Source organism: Pongo abelii, chromosome 5, assembly GCF_028885655.2.
Source record: "Pongo abelii isolate AG06213 chromosome 5, NHGRI_mPonAbe1-v2.0_pri, whole genome shotgun sequence".
Classification (NCBI taxonomy): Eukaryota; Metazoa; Chordata; class Mammalia; order Primates; family Hominidae; genus Pongo; species Pongo abelii.
In genome coordinates, this window is record NC_071990.2 from 138,839,471 (window position 1) to 138,866,338 (window position 26,868).

A 26,868-nucleotide genomic window follows, 5' to 3' on the forward strand; every position below is an offset into this window, starting at 1 on the left:
CATTCATTCATTCATTTATTCATTGATTAGGCCTTTATTAAGAGCTGGGGTGAAAGAAGATTTAGGAACCTCTTCAGAGAAATAAACCTTGAGAGAGAAATAGAATCTTCTAGAAGAGAAGGGGAAAGAATAGCATCCTTGGCCCGGACAGTCCTGGAAAACAATAACCTGAACATTGCTGTGTCTGGTGGCTCCTGTCTGTAATTCCAGCTACTTGGGATGCTGAGAGGGAGGATGGCTTAAGTCCAGGATTTTGAGTCCAGCCTGAGCAACACAGTGAATGCCTGTCTCTAAAATAATAATAATAATAATAAATAACCTAAACATCCTTCTGAATGACCAGTTTCTTATTTCTGTAATATCAGAGAACTATGCAGACAGCTCTTCGTGAGATCTTGACTATAGTACAATGATTTTTATTATTGGCCAACTTCACCCTGCTCCTATACAGACTATAAATTTCTGGGCAGCAGAAATCATCTCTCTTTCATCTTGGATTACCTAGCACCTAGTCCAGTGCCTTGAACATAGTAGGCACTCAAAATGCTTGAGAGGCACATGCCTATGTTTTAAAATGTCTGATTCAGGTAACTGGGTCCTCTTGATCATTTTGCTGGTCTGAGGCTGATGGACATTAACTGATAAACAGACCATCATTGCTTAAATCTCCTCTCTTGCGCGTTCTGGAGACACGACCTCTATTACCTGTTCTTTAGTTGCCGTTACTCACCTCCTCTCTTCACCTCTCTTTCCGTACTTCTTTTTAATTGTTGCTGCTTCTATTCATTAAGCCATTTGAAAATGTGGGCTTGCTTTCCTGATCGGGCAGCATCTGTGACCCTAAAGGAACTCATGATTCAATCCTTCATATGAATACTTAATAACACATTTGAAGATAACCTTTTACTTGCACACTAGATGTGCACCAGAATTTAATCGTATTTTCTCCATTTCCTACAATATAAAAGTCAAGTCCCTTAGCAAGACTTTCGTTTCAGAGATTTCAGATCCCATTGCCCTTGATGGGGTTCAGGACTCACTATCCCAAAATATGGAACCTTGGCATATTGGGTATTTTAAGCTGAAGTAATTTGAGAAAACTGCAGAAGTGGGAAAGTCGCTCTCACTTGCTTTCCCGCTCCTGCTGCTGGCCTTCTTCCTGTCATAAAACCTGGGAGGATATTCTGACCCTCCCCTGAAGAAGGTCATATGACTGTCATGTGAGAGGTGCTTTCCTTATACCCAGAGGACAGGAATATCCTTCTCTCTGAAGACGAAGGGTCACAGAGAAGAATCTGAACAAACAGGCCTTTTCCCAGTTAATGGTAATAAACTTCTTCCAGTTTATTACCATTAGATGATACTCTTTTTGCCCTGTCATATTTCTTCATGACTGTCCACTCTTCATCAAATCTACTATAAAAAACATTCAGGGCCGGGGGCGGTGGCTCACGCCTGTAATCCCAGCACTTTGGGAGGCCAAGGCAGGTGGATCACGAGGTCAGGAGATTGAGACCATCTTGGCTAACACTGTGAAACCCTGTCTCTACTAAAAATATGAAAAATTAGCTGGGCATGGTGGCAGTCGCCTGTAGTTCCAGCTACTCAGGAGGCTGAGGCAGGAGAATGGTGTGAGCCTGGGAGGCGGAGCTTGCAGTGAGCCGGGATCCCGCCACTGCACTCCAGCCTGGGCGACAGGGCGAGACTCTGTCTCAAAACAAAACAAAACAAAACAAAAAACATTCAGGTTGAACTGTTTCTTCAGGTCTTCATTTCCTTATGAAGGCTCTGGTGTCATGTACAATTTATATTAAACACATTTCTATGCTTTTCTTTCATTATTTTATTTTATTTTTTTTTGAGACAATGTCTTGCTCTGTCACCTAGGCTGGGGTGCAGTGGTGCAATCATGGCTTACTGCAGCCTTTACCTCCCAGGATCAAGCAATCCTCCCACCTCAGCCTCCTGAGTAGCTGGGACTACAGGTATATGCCATCATACTCTGCTGATTTTTTGTAGATATAGTGTCTTCCTATGTTGCCCAGGCTGGTCTCGAACTCCTCAGCTGAAGCAATCCTCCCACTTCGGTCTCCCAAAATGTTGGGATCACAGGTGTGAGCCACTGTGCCCAGCCTCGTTTGTTAATCTTAATTTTGTTATAGGGCCTCAGCCATGAACCCAGGATGAGTAGAAGGAAAGAAAGATATTTTTCCTCCTTTCCACCCCCTATATTTGCTGGCTCATTTCCCCCACCTTTCTCCAAAGATCACAGATTTTAGCTAATTATGGCTTTTTGCCATTCTTCAAACACATTCTGCTCTTCCACATCTCTGAACTTGGTTTTTGTTGATCCCTTTCCAAGAAAGCACTCTCCTTCTCTGCCTCTTCTAGCAAAATCCTACTCCTCTTTCAGCCTCTACTTTATGAAGAGGTCACTACTTCTGTCCCTAACTCTCCATAATGTCCAGATGAATGAATGAATGAATGAATGGTTTACTTGACAGTTCAGATTTGTTCAACATGAATTTACTACCTCTCTCCTATAAGTCTATTTTAAAAACTTGTTTTGATTTGATACTCCTGATTGATTAATTAATTTGATTTGTCTTTTTCTTATTCTAGCTTGGGATCCCCTTCAAGTAATATTTGAGTCAATTTTTTCAATATCATGATGAGGATATAATAATATATTATTTTGTAGATATTTTTCATTTTTCCCCATACGTAGGCTGTTGGTTTAACCAATTTATAAGCCTGGTGCTGACCGAGGCTCGAGTCTTTATTTATTTTTGTGTACATTTAGGTTTCCACTGTCTTAAGACTCAAAGCCTAAAATGGGCATTATTCTCTTAGACGAGTCTTCATATGACACATATGCCTGTAATAGTGTGCATTTCAAAGAAACACACGGTGGATTTCTTTTTAAGTGCAGATGGGTTATTATTATGGAAAATAAGACAAAAAAATCACATTGTATCTTCTAGGAAAATTGGGTGAGAGGAGGAAGTTACTATCTGACTTCGAGTTCATCAGAGAGGCTTAATGACTCACTAGAACAGAGGGCCGCTGGGAATCCTCAGTTCCATTGGAGAAGTCTTATGCCTGGACTAGAGCCAGCTGCTGTGGTCTGCATCCCAACTCCACCGCTTGGCAGCTATGTGACTGGAGCAAGTGATAAACTCCCCGTGCCTCGGTTTCCTTTTCTGTAAGATTGGGAGTAATAATGGTGTGCACATCACAGGGCTCTGAGGAGAACTAAGGGAGTTAATATTTTTAAAGCCCTTAGAACAGTGCCGGACACATGGTTAAGTGCTGTAAAGTGTTATTATTTCTGCTTTAGAATTTCTTCCACTTGTTTTTTAAGTTGGAGAAAAAAATGCTTGTTTTCACTCTTCGGGTTTCAATTGGAAGAATTAGAAAACAGTACAAGACTTTGAAGTTCTAAATAGGTTCAGCTAACCACCATAAATTGCATCCCTGTCGCTCCCGCCCCTCCCCCTCATAACTATTTGAGGATGCTGCCCTCTCGTGGTCACTCGGCACTGCTTCTATAGCTCAGTCAGTTTGAATTGTCTCAGAATTTTCTTTTGTCTCCACCTTCCTTTAACTTAAAGGCTCATTTGTCAGAAGTTAAAGTATTTCCCTCTGTGCATTACTCAAAGCATATCTGCTAATAGCAGAAACAAAGGTGGATTTCAAAAATTTGAATGACAAATATAATTGTTATTCGAATGGTTAGAAATGATTAGAAAATGATGTATGAAATTACAAAATGTATTGTGTTTTTATTGATATGTTTGAAAATGAGACAAATAATGGCTAAGTTCATGAGGATCAAGAGGAGATCTCTTTGATAGTGATTTAGGGATTCCTTTTAGGAAAAAAAATTATGACCTCTATCAGGTATAGGTATATTTCATATTAAAATTTAGATTGTTATATTAAGATTTTATTACTTTGGCAACATATTTTCCAGAATTAAAGAGACAAAACTTATAGTCACTAAAATGATAACTTATGCATGTGTAGGAAGTCTATTAATATTACAGATTTTATGTTTTTCATGATCAAATTTTCTTTAGTCAGTGCCCCAACTGTCTAAACCCTGTTTCTTCAGGAATCTCATATACAGAGATTTATTTTCAGGTGAATTTGTGAAAAATTCTTCTTTGCCAATTCTTTTGATAACTTACGTAACTCTGGAGTACAGTTTGAGGAAGGCAGCTCATCTCCACTGGGTGAACCATTATGGGATTCCCAGCACCAAAAGAGGAACATCAGAAGATCCGTGACTATTTATTTACATATTTGTTATCGTTTCTACTCGAGAATAAAGAATGAGTTTGAACTCTAAAAGCTCAGCCTGCTGGAAGCCCCATCAGTCTCTCCACACTTCTGCTGTCTTTCCTATTGTAGGCGGAACATTATTCAAACCACAGGCTCCAAACTCCCAGGTAACTGAAGCCAGCAGGAAGCTCTGTTTGATATCAAGTATGTTCTTTATCAACCTTTTTGTTGTGATGGGAAGAAATGAACCAGCTTTACTTTTATCTTGCCCTGTTTTAACATTACCCAGTAGGTGAATGCTTTATTGGTACGCCTTGGCCAAAGTCTTTGATATATACTGGTTTTGTGATCATAAATTTTCCATGTTAAAAACATTTTTAATGGTTTTCCATCTACCCATACCAACCATAAAGTTTCACATGTCATGTGCTTTTATTAAAAGTATATTTAAAATTCTGCTGATAGGAGTCACCACATGGAAAACACAACTTTATTTTCCTTATTAGATGCTGGGAAACAGAAGCCCTTCTGCCATCAGACAGAGTCAAACCTAACAATGCAATCCTGAACTTTGGGGTCAACATTGTAGACTCTACTGAACACTCAGTCTTCATGCTTTTTGTGTTAGAAAGACTCGGTGAAATAAGAAAATGAATTGCCATTATTTTTTCCTCCACAAGTAGTTGGTTTTCAATGAGCAAGCTAGTTTTGTTTTTTGACACACAGGTAAACTATATATTGAATCTACTCTTCGTTCTTTGAAGAATGTTATTGTGTCATCTTGTTTGGATTTGGTGTCAGTTTTACAGGGAAGGTATCAGTTTGAGCAAAATATAGACATTTAAAGCAGTACACATGTTTAAAATGATTTTAAACTTGTGTCTTTATCTTTCCTACATCTTTTTCTTCGATGCACGATCAAGTTTGGATGCTGTTTGTTCCAAATCCCCAAAATTCAAATAATTGAAGGGAAGGAATTCAGATTTTCCTGACAGAAGAAAATTTCATGAGAACATTTTACACTTGTATTTTAGATCAACATTTAATGACTGGTAACTTTTAGCACCTTTTGTGATTTAAAGCCTATAAATATGTTTTTTAGTACCTTTTGTGATTTAAAATCTATAACTACTTTAAGTATCAATTATCTCAGGGCTATCTTCATTCCAGTATTAGAAACAATGCATTTATTTAAACACATAATTTTCTCACCTTAGAACATTGTAACCTTCTCACAGAATTAGTGTACTGAGCAAACCTCCATTTGACATTATTGCCAGAATATTTAAAGACTATTACTGAAAAGGAATAAATACATGAAAAGACTATTTTATTGTTCTTGTTGAACTTTTCATTTGAAACCAGTGCCTCGGTCTTCGTGCTACTGACATTTTGGGCTGCATAATTCTTTGTTGTAAGGGGCTGCCTTGGGCCTTCTACAATATTTAGCAGCATCCCCGGTCTCTACCCACCAGATGCCAGTAACACTCCCTTCCCCATTGTAATAACCAAAATGTTTTCAGACATTGCCCAATGTCCTCTGAGGAACTGAATTCCTACCTCCTGCCAGAACCACTGTTTTAAACCAAAAAACTGTGTACCACATGGCTTCTCTTGCAACATCTCCAGTCAGGACTTGGCCATTTTGCATGGCTTCTAACATCAGATGTAGGATATATAGTCACATACATGTAGCTACATGTCTCCATATTTTTCTACTTCTTTTCCATCTTCCTCCTTCAACCTATAGCATGCTTCCCCACAAATATGCGCATGTTGAGGCTAAATTTGCATTATGTTGGCCATCACAGGCTGGAGACTCCAGGAGACCTATGTTTGCATTCTCATCACTCTCCCAAGCCTAAGTTAGTGCACCCCCATTTTTTTTTTGACTCGGAGTCTCGCTCTTTCACCCAGGCTGGAGTGAAGTGGCACGATCTTGGTTCACGGCAACCTCCACCCCCCAGATTCAAGTGATTCTGCTGTCTCAGCCGCCATAGTAGCTGGGATTACAAGTGTCTGCCTGGTCTTGAACTCCTGACCTCAGGTGATCCACCTGCCTCGGCCTCCGAAAGTGCTGGATTACAGGCATGAGCCACTTTGCCCAGCCAGTGCATCCTTAAAAGGATGATCACACCTGTTTCATAGGTGCTGTGGGATTGATTACATAAGGAAGTGAATTGAAAGAAAACTAATTTCGAGATCACGTTCTTTGTGACAGGCATGAGGTAGGTGATGTATTTAGGTTACATTACATACCCCCAACATTTTACATAGAGAGAAATTGTGATGCTGAAAGACAGAATAACTTTTTCAAGGGCGTACTGGTGTCAAATAGAGAAGTCACCTGTGCTTTCAAGGTACCTAAAGACTTCTCACAGTTCCTGAAACAAGGGAAGTTCTCAAGTATTATTCAGCCACTTGTCTTCAGGAGGACCAGGTCTGGTTTGTTGAATTTTTACTCCAACAAAAATCAAATCTAGCAATGTATTAACCCTGCCCATTCTATTCATTTGGACAATAATCCAAAATACTCTGATAAATTTAGAATTTTATTCAGAGTCCAATTCTTTTTTATCTTCTTGTTAAGATTCATGTTAACCTTAATTCAATTAGTTGGGAGGTTTACAGTGATGAGAGTTAGTTAAGCATATTTGCTAAAATGTGCTTATTTCTGTAGCTCCTGGTAACCCTTTCTCACCTGGGTTGCTTTTACGTCCGTGCTTTGTTCTTAATCACTGGCAGATGCAAAAGTGGATCTGTGAGAGAATCCTACGGTTCTTTGGGCTGCTGGTAATGACCTTTTGACACAGACCTGATTTGGAAGGAAACAGGTGTAGGTAGCAAAAAGAGTTGAAAGCAAATTATTTTTTCAGATTAAAAAAAATTTTTTTTCAGATAAAAAGAAACATTGAGCAGAAAAATGAGATAAAGCAACAACAACAATAATATTTAGAAGAGGGCGGCATGTTTCTCAGAGAGATTTTTATTTTGGTCATTTCTATTGGAACATGTCATGAAAATTCCTTGGTATTAGAGAGCAAGGCCAGAACAGAGAGAGCAGCTTTGTGGGCTTTCTTAGAGCAGGAGTCCATGTTGGAACAAGGCCCTGATGTCTGTGTCTTCATCTTGCCACTGGTGTTCTTACTTAGGGGACCTCAGGCCCATGTGTTTGCAGACAGGGGAACATATGGAATGATTTCTCCAGTAGCAAATAATTGAACCCATTGGAAGGACGGTGGGCCTGTTTAAGGGACAACACGGAGGCCAGATTTTCTACCTGAGGTTTTTTGTCTATTCTACTTTGTCTTATTGTATTCTTTCAGCTGTAAGAACTATGATTTTATTCCTAGAGTTACATAATCCCACAGCTGGAAGGCCTCTATATTCAGGGCTTAAAACAAAACAAAACAAAACTCTTTAAAGGCCACAGGACACTTCATTCTGGAAAAAAAAAATCTTATATGGAAAAGAACTGAAAAAAGTGGATCCACCCTGGTCAAAGCTGGGTATGCAGGGCTGCAGGTCCCTGGTGTGCCTGGCTCAGCTCATGTCCTCTCAGACATGTGTCATCTTGAACACCACTGGGACTCCTGGGGACACTGTATCCAACCTCAGAAGATAGAAGGCCCTCGATGATAAGGAAATTGCAGCTAGCAAGTTTCGCCCAGGCCACGTGGTTGGCCTCCAGATGCTCAGTCCCTCTGCACCAAATCAAATAGAAGGTCACTGGCCACCAGACCATCTCTGCTGGGATCTCAGACCTCCCCAGGGTGACGGAATGAGAGTCGGGGTTGTGGCATGTACAAGACTCTATTCTGATGGCTTTCATACTGGTAACTAGGGCTTCCAAAAATGCTTCTCAGGGTTTTGGTTACAGTTACAGCAGTAAAAAAAATCTTACCAAGTAGCTTTTAGAAATATTTGATATTTTTCATTTTGAAATTGCCATCTGTCATTTATCTAATTCTTGTGTTATTGTTTCTGTGCAGCAACATTTGTGATCATATGTCCATCACAGAGAAAGGCTAAGACACAAAAGAATAAACATCACCAACACATGGAGGCCATGTTAGAGTATGATTTTCTAATTTTAGGTTCAAACAACATTGATGAACATTTTTAATGTATGAAAAACAATTAGGCTGTCATTTGCATTGGTAACTGTTCAGAGCAAAATTTAATAAGACAGAAAATATACTAAACAAGAGAGGAAAATGTGTAAAAAATTAAAATGACAAATCAAGGTTAGTAGGGTGTTGCAAAAACCATTTATGCATACTAAGGTGTAGCCAAATGAAATATGGGCTCAACTTGCCATAAAAGATTTAAAATTTTTATAGAAAATGACTTCAAAATATAAAATTATGATTTTATATTTATATGGGCTGTTTTTCTAGAAATGTTGATGTTTATTATCTGTTTTTAACTATCAGTTATTTATATTCGAATGTTAAGGTCTATGAATGTAGAATAGTTGTCAGATTTCAACAGTTCTAAAATAATTGCCTTAATTTCACATGAAACCTATTGCAATAAATAGTATTTCTGGCTAGGTATAAAAGACATTGGTTTATTTTCCAATAAAATTATAATTCATCTGATTTATGAGCAGGAGCTTAGAGATCAACTACAATATGAAGCAGTTCAATGTTTAAATATTATTTCTCATTTCATACCTGTGATTCGAAAACCTTTCCTGTTCATACACAAAGTGAGAAAACGTATTTCTAATCACAGCAGTAACCATATACTAACAAAGACATTGCTGAAATTGAAGTGCAGTGTGTGTGTGTGTGTGTGTGTGTTTGTGTGTTAGTGGGTGGACGGGTTTCGTTTTTTTCTGAACTGTAATACACCCAGCATACCAGGGGATTTGGAGAGGCCCATAGAGCAAAACGCCATGAATCTCCTGTGGTGATGGTCAGCTCACAGTTTGAGAACCTGATTAACAGCTTGACCGGCCAGCCTGTGGCACCGACAGCGAGTGGCTCTGGCTGCAGCTCTTGGACAGGAGAAGTGGGTTCTTCCAAAAGCAAACAACCTCCGACCCATGGTCTTCATCTGGGCCCATCAGGTCAACTGTTGTTTTACAGAACATCGGCAATTGTCTTTCTCCTTGTGTCAGGAGCCTCTTGAAACATTATACGAGGATAATTAAGTGGTGAATAAGGGTCAATGTGGACAAATAAATCAAACTGATAGTTTGAACACAGACTGATTGAGCAAAAACAAGGAATTCTGCCATGCCTGTTACTGCAGCGCTTGATGTTAACTGACTTTGTTAACATTACATCCAAAGGCAGCAAGTGGGAAAGCTTTGTGTGGGATCAAAAGCTGAGCAAAGAGACACGGGATTTAATTGTTCAGCTTTATTTTTGAAATAAAGACATGCAGCGCATCTATTTAGTTGACTTTAATGGAGCACGAAGCCAAACCCATTCTTTAGCATGCTAATTGAGCCAGAAGATGCTTTCCTCTCCTGTAACAGAGATGCAAGAAATACCAGTAGAATCATCAGACTTTTGGAGCATAAGTTCAGAGTTTAAAAATCTGACGGGAAGTTAAGTCCCTCTATCTCATTAGACAAATTAAATATTCAAATAAATACAATATAATCTTATAAATATTTTTAAATCACCTATCACAAGTCTACTGGTAGTAAATGTTCATAGAATAAGAAGCTGTTGAAGTCAAATGTATTAACTCATGAAGGAGATTTTGTCAGGCAGAAGGGCAGCCTAGAAATCCTAAACAGGAAAGAGAGGGAGAGAAAGACAGACAAAACTCTTTAAAAAGACTTCTGTGTGTCCACAGGTTTGTTCTATGGGGAAACAATTATTAGAAATGAAATCGAAGGAGAAATCTATCTTAGTAAGGATAAAGAGGAGCTATATATATTATATATATTTATACATTTTTATTAAAATATATATTTTTTATAAATATTCAAATATACTTTTATAAATATTTAAAAATATATATATTTTTTACCACAAACATGCATCTTGACTATTTTATTTGAGTATTGGAATTCAAGTTTTCCTGGCAGTCAAAATTTCACTTCACTATCCACCTCTAATGTAGCAGAAATAAATATGTAGTTTAAGCTATAATTTTTTGTCATGTTAATGATCTTAGTTGCTATTTTATAGTCTTCTTCTAACTTACCGTAATGGTGCTTGTGTCCGACAACATAGGACACTGGATTTAATAATATATCACATATATCTTCATACATGAACAGCATCAATCTTTAAAATGGCGGTATTTAATAGTCTCACATATAAAGTGAAAGAAACATAATATAAACTTATGAAAATACATGCTATATCAATGTAAGGTTACAAAAATATATGCTATATTTTAATTATAAACTTACCAATGAATGAATTTTATTATAAAGAAAACCATTACTTTATAAAAAAATCTTCTTTAATAGAAAATCTTCTTTAATAGAAAAATGTATAAAGAGAAATGAAACACTAATTACTTCTACTTTTCTGTGCATTCCATATTTTATATATAGGTTGCTTGAAGAAATTAGCAATATAGTGAATAGTAATTGCAAACAGTAATTTATGAGTTTAAAGACATTTAAATGGCATTTGCTTGCAAGCATTGATTACAAATTCATTCCCATATCTGGTCATCTGTCTTCATTTTTTAGTTTAAATACCAGTATTAATACCAATATACTTGGATCAACAAAGATAACACTGTTATTAATGTTGTCTTTTGGCTGTGTTAATATAAAATAACTATCAAGAATAAATTATATGGGGAAAGGTGGCTATTTGCCACAGTGCTCCTGGTTTTTTTTTTTCCCCATAAATATTTTCACATAAAGAATCTAAGAGAAGCTCATCTATGAGCCGCCTACTCTGAGAAAGTGGTCTGAGAAAAGTGTAATGGATTGTGGAGGGAAATGAAGGCAAGCTTACACCATATCCAATCAGCCTTTTTCTGAAAGGTCAGGACATTCTGTCTGGGCCCATTTGTGTTTTTGATTCTGCCGTTTCACTATTCAGTAACACAATGTAACTGTCAGTCTCAACAACAGCTCCTGGATCTGCTGGCTCCACAGCTCTCGGGGTAACATACAATATTTCACATTCACAAAACAATTCAACGTCTGCGTGGGCAAACCATATGATGACCACAGGGAGCAATATGGTCACACCCTACTGAGCACTCTTAAGGGGACTCTGCGAAGAACTATGTCTAAAAAAGAATCAGGCTTTGCTCCTCTGTGCTTTTGCTTACTTGCCAAATAGCATTTTAATGTTTCATTTTTATCAGCAGAAGTCAAATGCAAATGTTCCTCCCTCTGCTCCATTTTGGTAGAGAAAGAGAGCTTTACTGCTATGCAAAACATTTGCAGTCGTGGAGTTAGGAGGGTGATAGATATTAGAAATAATTTAGCACATTAATGATGGCCTTGTTGGATTTCCCCCGTGTGTGTTTTGTTATATTATTTATTTCTCTTCCCAAACAAAACCAGACACCAGCTCAAATTTATAAGGACAAAGCATGGGTTCTGATAGTCTAGGGAGACCAAACCACCAATGCCCTAACATAATTTCTAACCAATGAGATCTGAACTGAGCTCTAGAGAATTAATGCATATGGTACATTTTCCAAGGATCTGGCCTCTAATGCTACTTTTTGACCAGCTGATTGATTTAGGTTACAGTCTGGCCTGTCACTTCACTCAGAAGAAAATTAGATAAACTATTCACAGAAAATGACAGCAAAGAAAAGAAAAAGAAAAGAAAAAGCTTATCTTCTAAGGCATGCAGTCTGGTTCCCTCCTGTCCAATATTTATTCTTATTGCTAGATTTCCGACGCTTTTTCTATCCAAGTTCCATCATAAATTTCCAAATGCATCATTAATTTTTCAGTGAATTTATTTAAAAAAAACTCTCTTGGATTTTTCTAACAGCAAAAATGTTTTAAAATGTATTTTCAGGTAATATGTGTTATCCTTCCATCCTTCTCAATGTTTTACCCATTGCTGCTGAAGATTTCTTCAAGTTAATGACACTGAATTAACCAGTTACATAATTTATTCTTACCAACTCTCCTAATTATGCTGAGTTTGAATCATCTTAAAATCCTTATTTCTAGTTTTCCAGTAATAACACTCATAGTGATTATTTGGGTATACACACCTATTCCTACACGAACCTGATGATTATGGGTTTTTTTTCCTAATTGATTCCAATCAATAATGGAGAGGCCAATAAGACTTAAATGCCACGAATTATTTGCCTCTGGCTTTAGAGTGTATTTTTGCTCAAATAGTATTCTACTTGAGCAAATTTCCCAAATTTATTTCTTGTCCTGACATTTTACTTGATGTTACATTACAATGGATACAGCTATCACCTTGAATATTGACGAGAAGTACCGGTTTCAACGAATCTAGGTTTTAGATTGACAACTCACTACTTAGTAGAGGTAATATCAGTAAAGAGTATAAAAAAGTTAAAAAATAGAAAAAGTAAAGTTAAAAAGTAGAAAAATTAAATGAAGAAATCCACAGTTAATAAACTTCCTTTCCCTACAACAGTCATCATGATTGAAGATAAACACCAGGTTGGAGTGGGTTGGTTGCATTCTTTTGTTATATGGACTTCCATTATGAACCTAGTGATGGTGGAAAAGGGGAACTCTTTTCCTCTCCTACATCACCAGGGTACAGACTGCTGGTAATCCTCTAAATCTATTTTCTGCTTCTCCCTTGGTTCATGACTGTGTAGCTAGAGACTACATTTCCCAGCATTCCTTTCAATTAGATGTCACCAAGTCCTTTCTGGTAGAATGTGTAAAGATCTGATGTGTGTATCCTGGGCCCAGAGCTTTGGGCACTGAGCTGGTTCATCTAGATCTTCTTTCTTTTTCCTACTGGCTGAACTTAGACACAGTGTTAATCCAGCTTGGACCATGATAACAATGCCCTGGCAGTAAAAGGATCCTGAGTGTCTGCAGCCTGTGTGGAGCAGGACTGTCCTAAGACCTGGACTGCCCACTGCAAATGGGTTAAAAGAGAGAAACAAATGTCTGCATTTCTGAAGCCACTGTCTTGGGGATCTTTTTTGTTACAGCAGCTTAGCATTACTCCAAGGAATATATTCAAATACATGTCTTTTAAAGAAAATTATAAAAATATATTTAAAAGCCAAATTAGAAATAATGTGTGGCTATCTATATCACAGTTCCCCTTCATTATCATACAAGGCAAAATCCTGTAAGTGGGCAACTATCTGTTGCAAAATGCAGAGTCTAAACTAATGTTTGTCAAATATGAGTTATAATTTGTTTTCTCATAACTTTTATAATGTAATAATGTCTATCTTTTTATGTTTAGTAAAAATGAATCATTTATTTAAAATATTTCTCCATAGGATTCTGTCAAATAGAAACAGCATATTTACTCAGCTGTTTTTAGTAACTAGCTTTTTTTCTGGCAAAAAGTTGAAAAAATGCCCCACAATATTTTTCTGGCCACAACAGAGATTGTTTTTGTTTTCTACCCAGCCATTCAGGAATCAAGAGGATAAAACCAATTGTTTTAGACACATTTTTGTTTCTTCTCACTTTTCTTATGCCTTGAGTCCCCACAAGTTCATTGTCTTTTCTCAGGTTAATTTTAGGTGGCAAAGGGTAAGCAATGAGAAGTCAAGTGGGTATTGGCCAGTTGAAATGGCAGACTTTTTAAAGGTAGTGCACATGAGAATAAATCAAGACCTATGATTGTAATGATGACTGCAAGCATCTCCCCAGACTGAAGGCCCTTGAGGAGATGTCACATCTATCTGCTCCCCACAAACTCCCTGCCCCACTGTACCCAGCGTCTAAGCAGTAAACATATTTCCTCCATTAAAGAGGTTCAACAAATGATGTGTGGTAGGTAATTGATGTGGGTAAGTAATGATGGCATTTGACCACTGCATCAGTTGACTGTATGGACTTATATATGGGTATCAGTCTGAGCAGAAAAAGCATTGCTCAGTTTTCATGCCACTGTCCTTGATGGTCTGGCATAGGATGCACCTTCTCTTCTAATCCCAGCCCCAAATCTCTTTCCCAGGATAAAACATTTTTTCATTCCCATCCTCAGGCATTAGTAGTATGAACTAATTCTTCATTTCTACTGATCTTCAACAAAGGCATCCATTAGAGCCCTTTTCCCATGTCACAATGATGTGATGAGCACAGGACATGATGTAATGTTTTGTTTTCAATATTTAGAACCAGAAGTTAAGACAACTCATTCATTCTGGAATTTCTTACTCCTTTCAAACCGCTGTCTTCAAGTTCATCCTTAGACTCTGCAATCCCCCTAGCTCCAGCAGAGTCAGAGCTTTTTCTTGATCTCAAACCTTTTCATTGACATAATGTTCCTAGTTTTACACCATAAACTTTTTCATAACAATAAACTACTGTTTTGATAAAAGTCAAAAGAAATAGATGTTTGCTCTACTTAATAAGTCAATTTAGAGAAATAAGTACATATCAATTAAACGAATGTTATCAAGTTTAGGGGTGAATTTTGTGACAAAATATTACTTCAGGGTTTAGAGAGGCCTAGTTCTAGTTCACCCTCCTCAGAGCTGGGCACACAGTGGTCTTGCCTGCTGGCCTTGGCAGGGACATAAGGAGAGAGGATGGACTTGAGTGGTGGTCACTCTAAGTTCAAACCTCTGTCCTGCAACATACCAGGTAGGTAGGTGACCTTGAAGAGTTCATTGAATCCTTCCTATCCTCAGCTTCCTTATCTGTGAAAGAGGGACAGTGATTCCTAACTCATGATGTTTCCAGGTGGTATAAATTCGATGCCCTAAGTTAGCTGCCCTGCAAAGGGACAGGCAGTTAATATGAGATAAATGCATACTACTTCCTACTTCCTGCCAGATTAATTAACGATTCTTGCTCAGTAAAATCCTTTAAGATTGGTTATCTTTGGCCTTCTCATTTCATTGTTGGAAGCACTGAGTACTAGAAGCTTCCATTTTTTTCATTATATAATCAATAATAATGAAAATATAAGACTCACATTCACAGTCCAGTTTTCCCTGATTTCTAACCCATGCTATTCAGCCAGCTTGTGGTTCCATGGGAGACTCGAGGATTGTGTATTCTCATATAATCTTTCTGATAGGAATTTTTTATTGATGTGAAGCCTTTCCTGTATCCACCGTCTCCCACAAGACATTGAGCTTTCATTCTTTACTTGTCTTTTGCTCATATACCCTGTCTGTTTAGAATGACTACATCTCTCTTTGCTTAAATAATCTTTCCGAACTGTCCTTCAATTTGCAACTCACATCTTTCTTTCTTTAAGAAGTTCTCCCTAATACTGCACCTGGAATGGCCTCAAGTTCCTGTGTGTTCCCAGAATGCTTATTCTCTTTATTACTCATTTGACATTTCACATTTGCTGTCTTCTATTAAGCTAGTAGAGTGTGGCAGAAAAACTCTGGCCTAGGTGTCAGCAGACCTGAGTCCTGGGCCTGACAGCAGGATATCACTCACTCACTGTAACCTTCGTTTCCTTGTCTGTAAAACCGAAGTAGTAATACTCAAGTGGTCTGCTTTGACAACCAAAAGAAATGTTAAAACACTTTACAAGCAATAAAATGCTATAGAGGAGAAGGCATTAGCTCTGTTACAAGCACATATGTTTTACTGTTTCTTCTAAAACACCCAGCACAGTGCCCTAAATATACTATCAATAAAATGAATACATGAACAAACTAGGAACGTGAAGACCTGAGTTCTGTTGTCTGTTCTGCCAGCTGTATGACCTTTGGCCTGGCATCTGAATAATGTTCAGTTTTTTGTAAAATGAGAGGGTTTATCCAGAGTTTAGACAATGGATTTCAACCCTGGTTGCACATTGGAAATATCAAGGGAGCTTTTAAAGAAAGGCACATGCCTGAGTCCCACTTCAAATCCATCCAGATTCTCTGACAGTGAGGCTCTTGCTTCGGTGTTAAAATTCTTTGTTTTTAATTTTGAAGCAACTACAAGCTTACAGAAAAGTTGGAAATACAGAACAAAGACTTTTTTCTGAACCAGTTAGAGTAAGTTGCCCACCCAGTAACATATTACTCTGAATACTTTAGTGTGAATTTCCTACAAACAAGGACGTTATCCTACAGATATGCAACATCAGCATCAAAATCAGATGATTAACATGGATACATTCAAGATCCTATTCAGGTTTCACCCATTGCCCCAAATCCTATTCAGGTCTCACCAACTGTCTTTTGGAAACGGAACCTCTTCAGAATCATGCCTTATGTTTAGTTGTCATGTTTCTTTTGCCTCCTTTAGACTAGATGGTTCCTCAGTGTTTCCTTGGTTTTCATGACGATGCTTTTGAAGATTACAGGTCATTAATTTTGTAGAATGTCCTTCCTTTTGGGTTTGTCTGAATCCTCCTCATAATTAGATTCAGGTTCCATGATTGACAAGAATATTACAGAGGTGATGCTGGCTCTTCCTATCCAGGAATTTTGTTCCATTACTGATGAGGTTCACGTTGATGGCTTGACAAAGGCAGTGTCTGCTAGTCTTTTCAACTGGAAAGATAATCTTTTCCCTCTTTGCAATTAATCAATATCTTACGGGAAGATACTTCGGAACTGTGTAATATTTTGTGCCTTATCAAACTGTCAAATGTATTAATTTATTTATATCTGTATGTTTTAATGATTTCCCATGTTATTGAACGAGTTTTACTCCATTACTATCATTATTTATTTTGGTGCTCAAAATTGTGCCCAGTTTGGCTGGTGGAAATCCCATCAGGCCAGTTCCTGTATCCTTCTCACATGTCCCCGTCATCCTTTGAGTACATCCTGCTTTCTAGCACCACAAGATATCCCAGGATCCTCTGGTACTTTTCCTGCCCTAATCCTGGAATTGGCGATCTCTCCAAGGGTCCCTGGCTCCCACCGAGAATAGTATGTGAAGGGAAGCACATACCAGATGTGTTAATCACTGTCGGGTTATCATGACTTCTAGGCCCTCTCAGTGGACAGATTTAAGGAATATGTGAATACTGATATGTGTATATATCACTTTTATATTCATGTTTGTTACTATATATTTTTGAAACCATGGGTTCACACTAATTCCAATGCCAATCTAATACTGCAGTGATTATTCTAATTTTCTCTCTTTCAATATTTATAACTGCTTCTCATCTTTAGGAGTTTTGGAATTTGAAACAAACCTCAACAAGAAACATCCTCTGGAGATTTTCTTCACTTTCATCACCCACTAAGCTAAAAAAATCACAAATTTATTAAATGAGATGCCTCTCTTTTTTGAAGTTCTATAATCTTAAGTTTCTTTAAAAACATACACATGTGCATGAACTCTCGCCTACATACCTTTTGAAAGCTAAGACATTTTAATGTTGCTTTTATACAGGCTTATGGCACCATGTCATCCTTCAGAGCCATCTAATTATAATTAAGGTATTGCCTTTATAGAGACATTTTTAAAAATATAGGAATAATAATCTTTCTGCATTTTGAAACCTGAAACAGGATACGTAAATAGATTTGTCTTGTGTCGGGATCGGGGGAGTAGAAGTCCCTCAACAAGATGGGAAGAGTTGTGCATTCAGCAGTCCGTGATGAGCATGTAATGAGCCAGACAACGCTGTGCTGGAACACTGCTTGCCTGATGGACACCCAGAGATGGCACTGTTTGTGTTGGTAAAGCTTGTATCAGTCACAACTGAGAGGAGGCGGCTGCTGTGGATTATGAGAGCCATTTGGAAAGGCTTATATCATTTTAGTTGCACTTTGTTTCACGTGTCCTTCCTGTTTTCAATCTTCCTTTTGGCCGGAAGACTGTATTTCCATTCAGAGGTATCACATATTTCCTTCACAATATATTCACGATCCATACAGTTATAAGGCAGTCTAGGATGATCTAAATATTGACCTTTTCTGTTGATGTAAGTACATACTATCTTTGGAATACTGAACTGCTAGTGAAAAATACAATTGTGGTTGAAAATAAAATTCTCTTTCATGGAATTCTTTGAAACGGTTACAATCATGCATATTTTCCTGGATTGCAAATTTTGGTTTATTCTTCTTACCTAAACACCCTTTACCTTTAATAATTCCATACCACTTAGTGCAACAAGCCCAAATGTCCAGTGTAGTCCGTTTCTGTCTTTCCCCTTCACTCTCTTTCCTTATGGACAGTTGATGCCACATGGGTAATTCATAGCCAATACTATCTTATGTAAAGAACTATTGCTTTAGCCCATGTCCTGGCTGGGCATTCAGTCATGTATTAATTACTAACCTACTATCCCATTCAATCAATCAGTCTATTAATTAATCAATTCAAGCATTTTTAACCTTTTAGCTCTTCTTTCTTTTTTTTTTTTTGGAGAAGAGTCTCACTCCGTTGCCCAGTCTGGAGTGAAGTGGTGCACTCTCCATTCACTGCAACCTCTGCCTCCTGGGTTCAAGTGATTCTCATGCCTCAGCCTCCTGAGTAGCTGAGACTATAGGCATGTGCTACCTTGTCCAGCTAATTTTTTTTGTATCTTTAATAGAGATGGGGTTTCTCCATGTTGCCCAGGCTGGTCTCGAATTCCTGAGCTCAGGCAGTCCGCCGCCTTGGCCTCCCAAAGTGCTAGGATTACAGGCATGAGCCAGCATGCTGGCCACCTTTTACCTTTTCATTAGGTAGAAATTATCCATGCCCTAAGCCTTCTTTATAGTTCTAACCAAAATTTTCCTTTTTTTTTTTTGAGACAGTTTCACTTTTGTTGCTCAGGCTGGAGTGCAATGGCGTGATCTCGGCTCACTGCAACCTCCGCCTCTCAGGTTTAAGCGATTCTCCTGCCTCAGCCTCCTGCGTGGCTGGAATTACAGGCACATGCCACCACGCCTGGCTAGTTTTGTACTTTTGGTAGAGATGGGGTTTCTCCATGTTGGCCAGGCTGGTATTGAACTCCTGACCTCAGGTGATCTGCCCCCCTCGGCATCCCAAAGTGCTAGAATTACAGGCGTGAGCCAACGCACCTGGCCAAAATTTTCCTTTTGGAAGATTGAGGCCAAATAGCATAAATACATATCTATGTTTAGATTTCAGAGTAGTTTTAAAGTTGAGTGTTGAATGATGAGACCCTAAAATATCCATACATTACATGATTGAGTTACCATAATCCAGTTGATAACGAGTTGTATTGTCTCACTTCCTTAAAATACCTGCATTTCTCTTGGGGGTGAAAGGAGATTGGAATAGATGTTTAGAGATTGTCATAGAAAATGAATACTCAGTAACATAAGGATGTAAACAATTATTCAAGAGATGGGACCATTGAAGACCAAATACATCTTAGTCAATAATTGGAAAATGTGGGAAAGATTATTTTACAAAATGAAAGAATGAGTAGAATTTTCTCTTAAAAGTATTTATTAAAAATGAAACAGGAATGTTATTTCTGATGAGTATTTGAATGTAACAAACCATTTCTTGTTCATATTTAAAATGTCAAAAGCAGCTTACCTTTCTATCAAGTCAGTTGAATTATTTAAATGACACACAACTAAGCTCTTTTGATTGTCTGAATAGTGACACTACAATGAAAACAGCTAGTCTAAGAATTTCATATATTTTAGAAACTTCTAACTGCATTTGAACCATTCTGATTCTATCCAAAATAAGACAACATTCCATTTGAGACTTGAAAAAAGAATTCGACATTTCTACCAAATTTTTAAATATTCTAGAAATTGTCCTTACTCTGAGGTATATTCTGATCCATTTAGAAAAGGGGATGTGGAAAAAGTAGCTCTGTTTATAATAAAAACTTCTTTTTTGGGGGTATAAAATCAGTTAAATAAAGAACATTGCATCATGCATGAGATAATCTTCCCCTGGGTGCATCTATAACGACTACAGAGTGCCATCCACAGACTCTAACAGATGCCCAACAGAGGGGTTCCAGGCCCTAACCTCCCTCTAGTCTCTTGTGTTAATGAGGACTCTTGATGCAGTTTAAGGCACACTAGTGAGCAGCTCTAAATCAGAGCTCACCCTGTGGAAGAAAAGTTTACAATGGGTACCGAGGCCAGTCGGTTAGAATTCCAGATGTGGGGCCTGCACCTTACCTCTGACCAGCATCCATTTCTGCGCTCCACAGCTGGTCCATGTAAATGTGCCATATTGCCGCCCATCTGCTCAGAGAGTGCACAGTGGCACATCGCTCTCTGACAGTGGACCGTTTTATTGAATGCTATAAATATTGAAATTCATAGGCATGAAGCAGCAGATTTTTAATGTTACTTAGAGAGACATTTGAGCCACAACCTTTGGCAGAAGCATAGACTGTTAGTATCTCAGTACACTGTGCACCATTTAGTTCAGACTCATGAACAACTTTTCCAGGGATTTCATGGCTCTCCAATCCCAGGTAAAATGGAGTACAGACCCTGAGGGATGGTATTTAGTGTGAATGTCACCCTGCATACAATGTGCATTTGGGATATGGACTTTCCAGCCCTGTGCTGTGTTAAACCATATGTTAATGTTTTTATACTCAGAAAAGATTAGATTGGGGACCAATAAAGTTTCAAAACTACAAATAATAGGCTAACCATTGTGAAACGTGAAGCATTCCTTCAGCTGATTTTTTTCCAAAGTCTCTGCAATTTTCATTTTTGAAATGGTAGGGCTATATTTTGTTACAGGAAACCAGCTTATCCATATTTTATAAGCTAGTATGTGCAAATTTTGTACCAGAGAGTAAACATCCTCATTAATTTGAAATCACTGGCATGAGATCTGGATAAGAAATAGAAAAAAGAAAATTGCTCTTTGATGTTTGTTTCCACCTTTTGACCAAATGATCCCGAGCAAACTTTGAGGCAAAAAAGGAAGTAAATCAAAGCCCAGGAATGAAAAGTATGCAGGTTATCGGTACTGATTTTATTCCTGGGGTAATGTTCTTTGTCTTTAATAAACTGTGAAGCCAGGCAGGCTGCTTAAGACAAAAATGGACACGGTTTTATATATAAACAAAAATGGGCACTATTTTACTTTTCCTTCAGTTCTACTGTGAAAATGCCCTTCTAGCAATTGTCAGAGATTTAACAACAGAAGCGAATCATTCATTTAGAACAGTAAGTAGTTTGGAAACGACATGATAATGCTCCCAGTTTGGCATTTATTTACGTCAAAGCTGTTAAGACAAACTAATGTGACAACTATTTAAAAATAAAATACTTTTCCTGCCTAATTTATGTAAAGCACTGAAAATGATCAAAATTCAAACTGAATTTCAATTATTCTTCTGGCACGTACATTTCTCAAGACCGTGATGCTTTTTAGCTTTGCTTCATTTTTATTTTCCAATTGCTCTGTGGTCTTTGTATTTTTCTTAAACAGTAACTTGCATCTTTATTAGTAAAGTTGTAACAGTCCAACAATAAGCTGTGTCATTGCTCAAACATTTCCCTGAGTTCCCAATCAGCAGAGTTATGTAAGGTGGCAGGTTAATAAATGCGACACACTGAAATCATTTGTACCAGATTATCTCTCTTTCCAAACTCTGACAGATGCTAAGTCCAGCTGGTAAAAAAAGTTTATAGGCGAGTTGGATCTGGGGTCTTCACACACTCCACAATGTTGGCGACCAATGCTTGTTTTAATGAGTCACAGATTGCCTGTTTATCTTCTGCTCCCTGCTGTTTCTGCATTTTCTCTTCCAGAACAATCCTAGAAACACATGCTGCTACAGACGCTGGAGCAATGTGTGTAGACATTTGAGCCAAATTATTATAAAGAACTCTTTCTTCTCTGATATTAAAAAAAGGAGCGAGAATTGCACATTGCCTAGCAAATCGTTATCTCAGATGTTCACTGTGACATGCTCAATATGGCCTACCAGAAAAAGTTGGAGACATTTGAAACCTTAACAACTACACAAAATGACACTGTAATTGGCGGGTTTTGTTGTTCATGTTCTGGCTCAGCTAAAACTGCTCTAAACACTTTGTTTAATGATGTTACATTATGACAACACATGGCTTCTATACAGCAAGTCATCATGTTTAACATGCAACTACAGAGGAAAAGAAGCAAGTGGCCAGGAAACTGTACCAGGAGCCACCCTTAGAAGTTCTTTTGTCAAGTCAAAAATGATCAAGCCTAAAGTTTCCAAAAATGCCACTTCTCACTAAAAGCTCATTTAAGTCAGGTTCCCAAGCCCACTGGTTTAAGGTGACTTCTCAAGAAAAGCTGTTGTTGTGAGGAAAAGAGAGAGAGAGAGAGAGAGAGAGAGTGTTAGGGAAAGAGTACGTGTTAACATCACAATATTTAATACTTAATTGAGACTTGGGGAAAAAAACTTTAAAATGAAAGAAAGAGACATAGATACAAAATCATGCCTTAATCAGATCACTCGCTGAAATTCAGATATTTTCTTTGAATTAAAAAAATGGTTTTAATGTGATAAGAAAATACACATTCTCCTCTAAATAGATTTGTTAGTGTTACATTCTTCCCCATTTTAATAAAGTTTTTGGTCATCTCCCGAATGGTTAACTTTTGCTGTCTTAGAAATATACAATGAAAATTAGACACAACCTCTATCCTCATATATTTTGATTTTTAATGACATAGGGAATTGATGGATAAAAATAAATGTTATATGGATATATATAGAAAAATGACAGATGTCAAGTAGATTTGATGAAAGAGTTTAGTTCAAGATTATGATGATAAATTGGAAAATGTTTGACACGACCTTTGTGGAAGAATTCTTGTCAGGAGAGTTAGATTTAGGAAAGGAAGAGTTGGACACAAATCTAAAGTTGCATTTGAATGTTCGAACTATTCAGAGAGAAGCCTGGTAAGACTAGAATCTGGGTCTGTGCATGAAGCAAGACATTCTGGCAAGTTGATCTAAGCGTTCTCGAAAAGGCTTGCAGGTCATTGCTAAAAATAATCGTTCTGCCCAGAAGCAATCAAAAAACTGATGAGTGGTGTGTGGCACAAGATGAGGCTGTAGTGTACAACATTTTGGAGGAGATAGAAGCAGAAAGCTAGGAAATGTGAAGTCACACAGACTTTAGTTCACACTTAAACACCATTTCGCTATCTCAGAAAATCTGATCGATTTTTCTGCATGTCACTCAATGTACCTTACAGAAGCACCCTTGTGATAAACTATTATATATAGAGTTTCAGAAATAGTTCATTTCTTTCAATAAATCTGTTTCATTTTAAATAACACAATGTCTTTTATTGCCATTTTAGATGTCAAATAATTTAGTACCCAATTATTGCTTAAGATTTATGTACTCACCAGAGGAGTCTGAAATATTGTCTTCCTTTGGTCTCTATCAGGACATTTCTGTCTTGTTTCATTGTTAAGTCACCTCAGTTACCTTGGAAGTAGAGAATGGTAGAGAGGATACAAAGTGGGAAGGATCCACCCATTTCCTCACACTTCAGTAAGTTGTAAAATAAAAATGTAGTTTCTTTTATTGCTTTAAGTAATTGACTACATTTTCATTACAATGGACTGATGGATAGAGAGAAAAATATACTATATTTTAGTCTAGATTAGAAAACTCAGTCTATTTCAATGATTTCAGCAGTTGCTTTAGGTGACTCAGTCTCTAGATAAATGTTCAGTATTTTGGAACTCCCATTGCCGCTCCCCAGCATGGCATGTGCATGTGCAAGAAGGAGGGGCTTCCAGGCCCTCATGCTGGAATGGAAGGAGGTACCTGGTTATTCTCCCCTTGCTGTCCCTGGCTACACCCATCTCTGCCTTTGCCTGCCCTTCTCCATGTCCTGAAAGGCTCTATCTACCCCTACAGACTCTAGGTCCCTGGCTTCCTCGCTGGTTGGCGTCTGTGGTTTTGGTTAATGGGAGACACCAGCAAGGAGCCTGACGTTTGGAAGGTGAGAGGTGGGAGCTTTTCTTCCCTGCTCGCTCCTTGCTTTGGCAACAAGTCTCTGGCATTGCTGTGTGTCCCCATGATTCCATGGACTCTGCTTTTTCCTTCTCTGCTCCCTTTATCCCGAAGGGTAAGAAGAGCTTCCTGAAGTGGCTGGTCTCTGGGAACCTCACCATCTTTCTTCAACCTAATATGCCTCCTTTTTCTACGGCTTCCACTTCAAGAGGAGAGCTTGGAATTCAAGTGTCTTGCCATTTGCTTCTCCTTTTCCCCCATAATTCTACTGGGCAAAAGGGCTGGATTCCTTCCTATGTCTGATTTTGGTGGGATTTTTCCCAGCATCATATCCCTTTCGTCTTTTTTCATTTTCCTCTTCTTCCATTTTCCTGGGGCTGTAACGACAGAATTCCTGCTAGAGAATGATGAGAAAGAAGGTAAAAATACATCAATTTAATATTTTCAGAACATTAAGCTATCCAGAAGATTAGACAGTAGAGAAAGGAATTTAGTCAGTGGACAAGAAGGAAAGAGTCTAGCATTGAAACTGTAGCAAAGAAATACAACGATTTCTGCTCAAATGCAATATATGTGTTCCTGAAGAGCCTCATGCACTATAAAATTACAAGACACATGTGGAAAAAAAAAAACAATAAACAGGGCTCATGGGAGAAACAGGTGTGGGGCACTTACTCAAAACCTATGGAATTTGTAATCAGAGCGTTAGCAAGCACAATAACAATTCTAACAAGAAAACCAGTAGAGTTAAATGTCCACTGGCCACACAGTGTCACAGTCCGCTGATCTTCTGTGGCCTTACACTCTAGGCTGCTGCTTCTTCCTTTGAAATACGTCATTAAAATTAATAATCTGACCCAAGATGGATATTTCCTTATGAACCAAAATTTTTTTTAACACAGATGGAAACTCTTCACAGTTTCTTCATCTGTACTGTCAGGTTCCCAGATTGTTTTTTGAAACATAGATTTGTTTAAGAAATTTTTCATGATGCATTTGATTAAGTCCGTGGTTTACATTAGGGCTCACTCTTTGTGCTGTACATTCTATGAATTTTGACAAATGTATGATGACATATATCACCATTACAGGATCATACAGAAAAAATAGTTTCACTCCCCTAAAAATCCCCTGTGCTAAACTTGTTCATCCCTCATCCTCCGCGAACCCCTGGCAACCACTGATTTTTTTTTTTTTTTTTTTTTTTTTTTTTTGAGACGGAGTCTCCCTCAGTCACTCAGGCTATCTTGGCTCACTGCAACCTCTGCCTCCTGGGTTTAAGCAATTTTCTGCCTCAGCCTCCCGAGTAGTTAGGATTACAGGCGCCCACCACCACAACCAGCTAATTTTTGTATTTTTAGTAGAGATGGGGTTTCACCATCTTGGCCAGGCTGGTCTTGAACTCCTGACCTCATCATCCACCCACCTCGCCCTCCCAAGGTGTTGGGATTACAGGCATGAGCCACTGTGCCCAGCCCACTGATCTTTTTATTGCCTCCATAGTTTGCCTTTTCTAGAATATCATATGTGGTGGTTGGAATCATACAGTACGTGGCCTTTTCAAATTGACTTCTTTTGCTTAGGAATATGCATTTCCGCATGCTTCTGTGCTGCCATAGTTCATTTCATTGTCTGGGTGTACTACAGTTTATCTATTTACCTCTTGAAGGACATCTTGGTTGATGCCCTTCAAATATGTTTTGGCAATTATGCATAAAGCTGCTATCAACATTCAGGCACAAACTGTTTAACATAGTGAAAACCATAGGGACTTAACTGACCATTCCTTGCACTAAAAAAAAAGTTGCTTCTATCAGATTCTCAGCTTTTTTCTTAAGATTTTCAAATACTGATAAAACAAATTGTGAGGAAGTTTGCCCTGCCCTTGATTGTGTTCAGGGCATTAAAGTTTGGGGAAATTTGCATATGAACGAACACGTCTTCTACATTTTACTGACCATATGTCTTAAGTCAGACTTAAATATTCTTGGGCATATGGAAAAATTATGTTGAAATCTTCAACCTTCCTACACTTTCACAGTGAGATTCTTCTTACCTTCTCTCTGCCCTGAGTCAAGCATATAAAAATACAATAACAATCCCTGATTCCTTGAGTGATTTGGTAGCTTCTATGTGTGCAAGTCTTCTGTGTTTAATTTTCTAAAGCCACAGTTTCCTTTGTCCCACTCTTTGGCCCACACATCATTATCCTAATGCTATTTTTTTATATTTTAATTTTGTATTTTTCATTTTAACCATCTCTATGTACTTGAATTACTTGTCTGTGTGGGGCATCTATAGAAGGAATAAGAGACTTTGCCCTAGCTTAAAACCTAGATGACGGGTTGATAGGTGCAGCAAACCACCATGGCACATGTATACCTATGCAACAAACCTGCATGTTCTGCACATGTATCCCAGAACTTAAAGTAAAATTTTTTTTTTTTTTAAAAAAGACTTTGCCTCTAAACTTGGAGATGACACCATTCTCCAGAGACAGATAGATCACCGTGATCATCTGAACAGTGGGTGAGAACATCTGGAACACCCGGAATAGGGTAGGAAGGAGGTAGGCACTCAACGCATGTTTTAAATAGTTGTTAC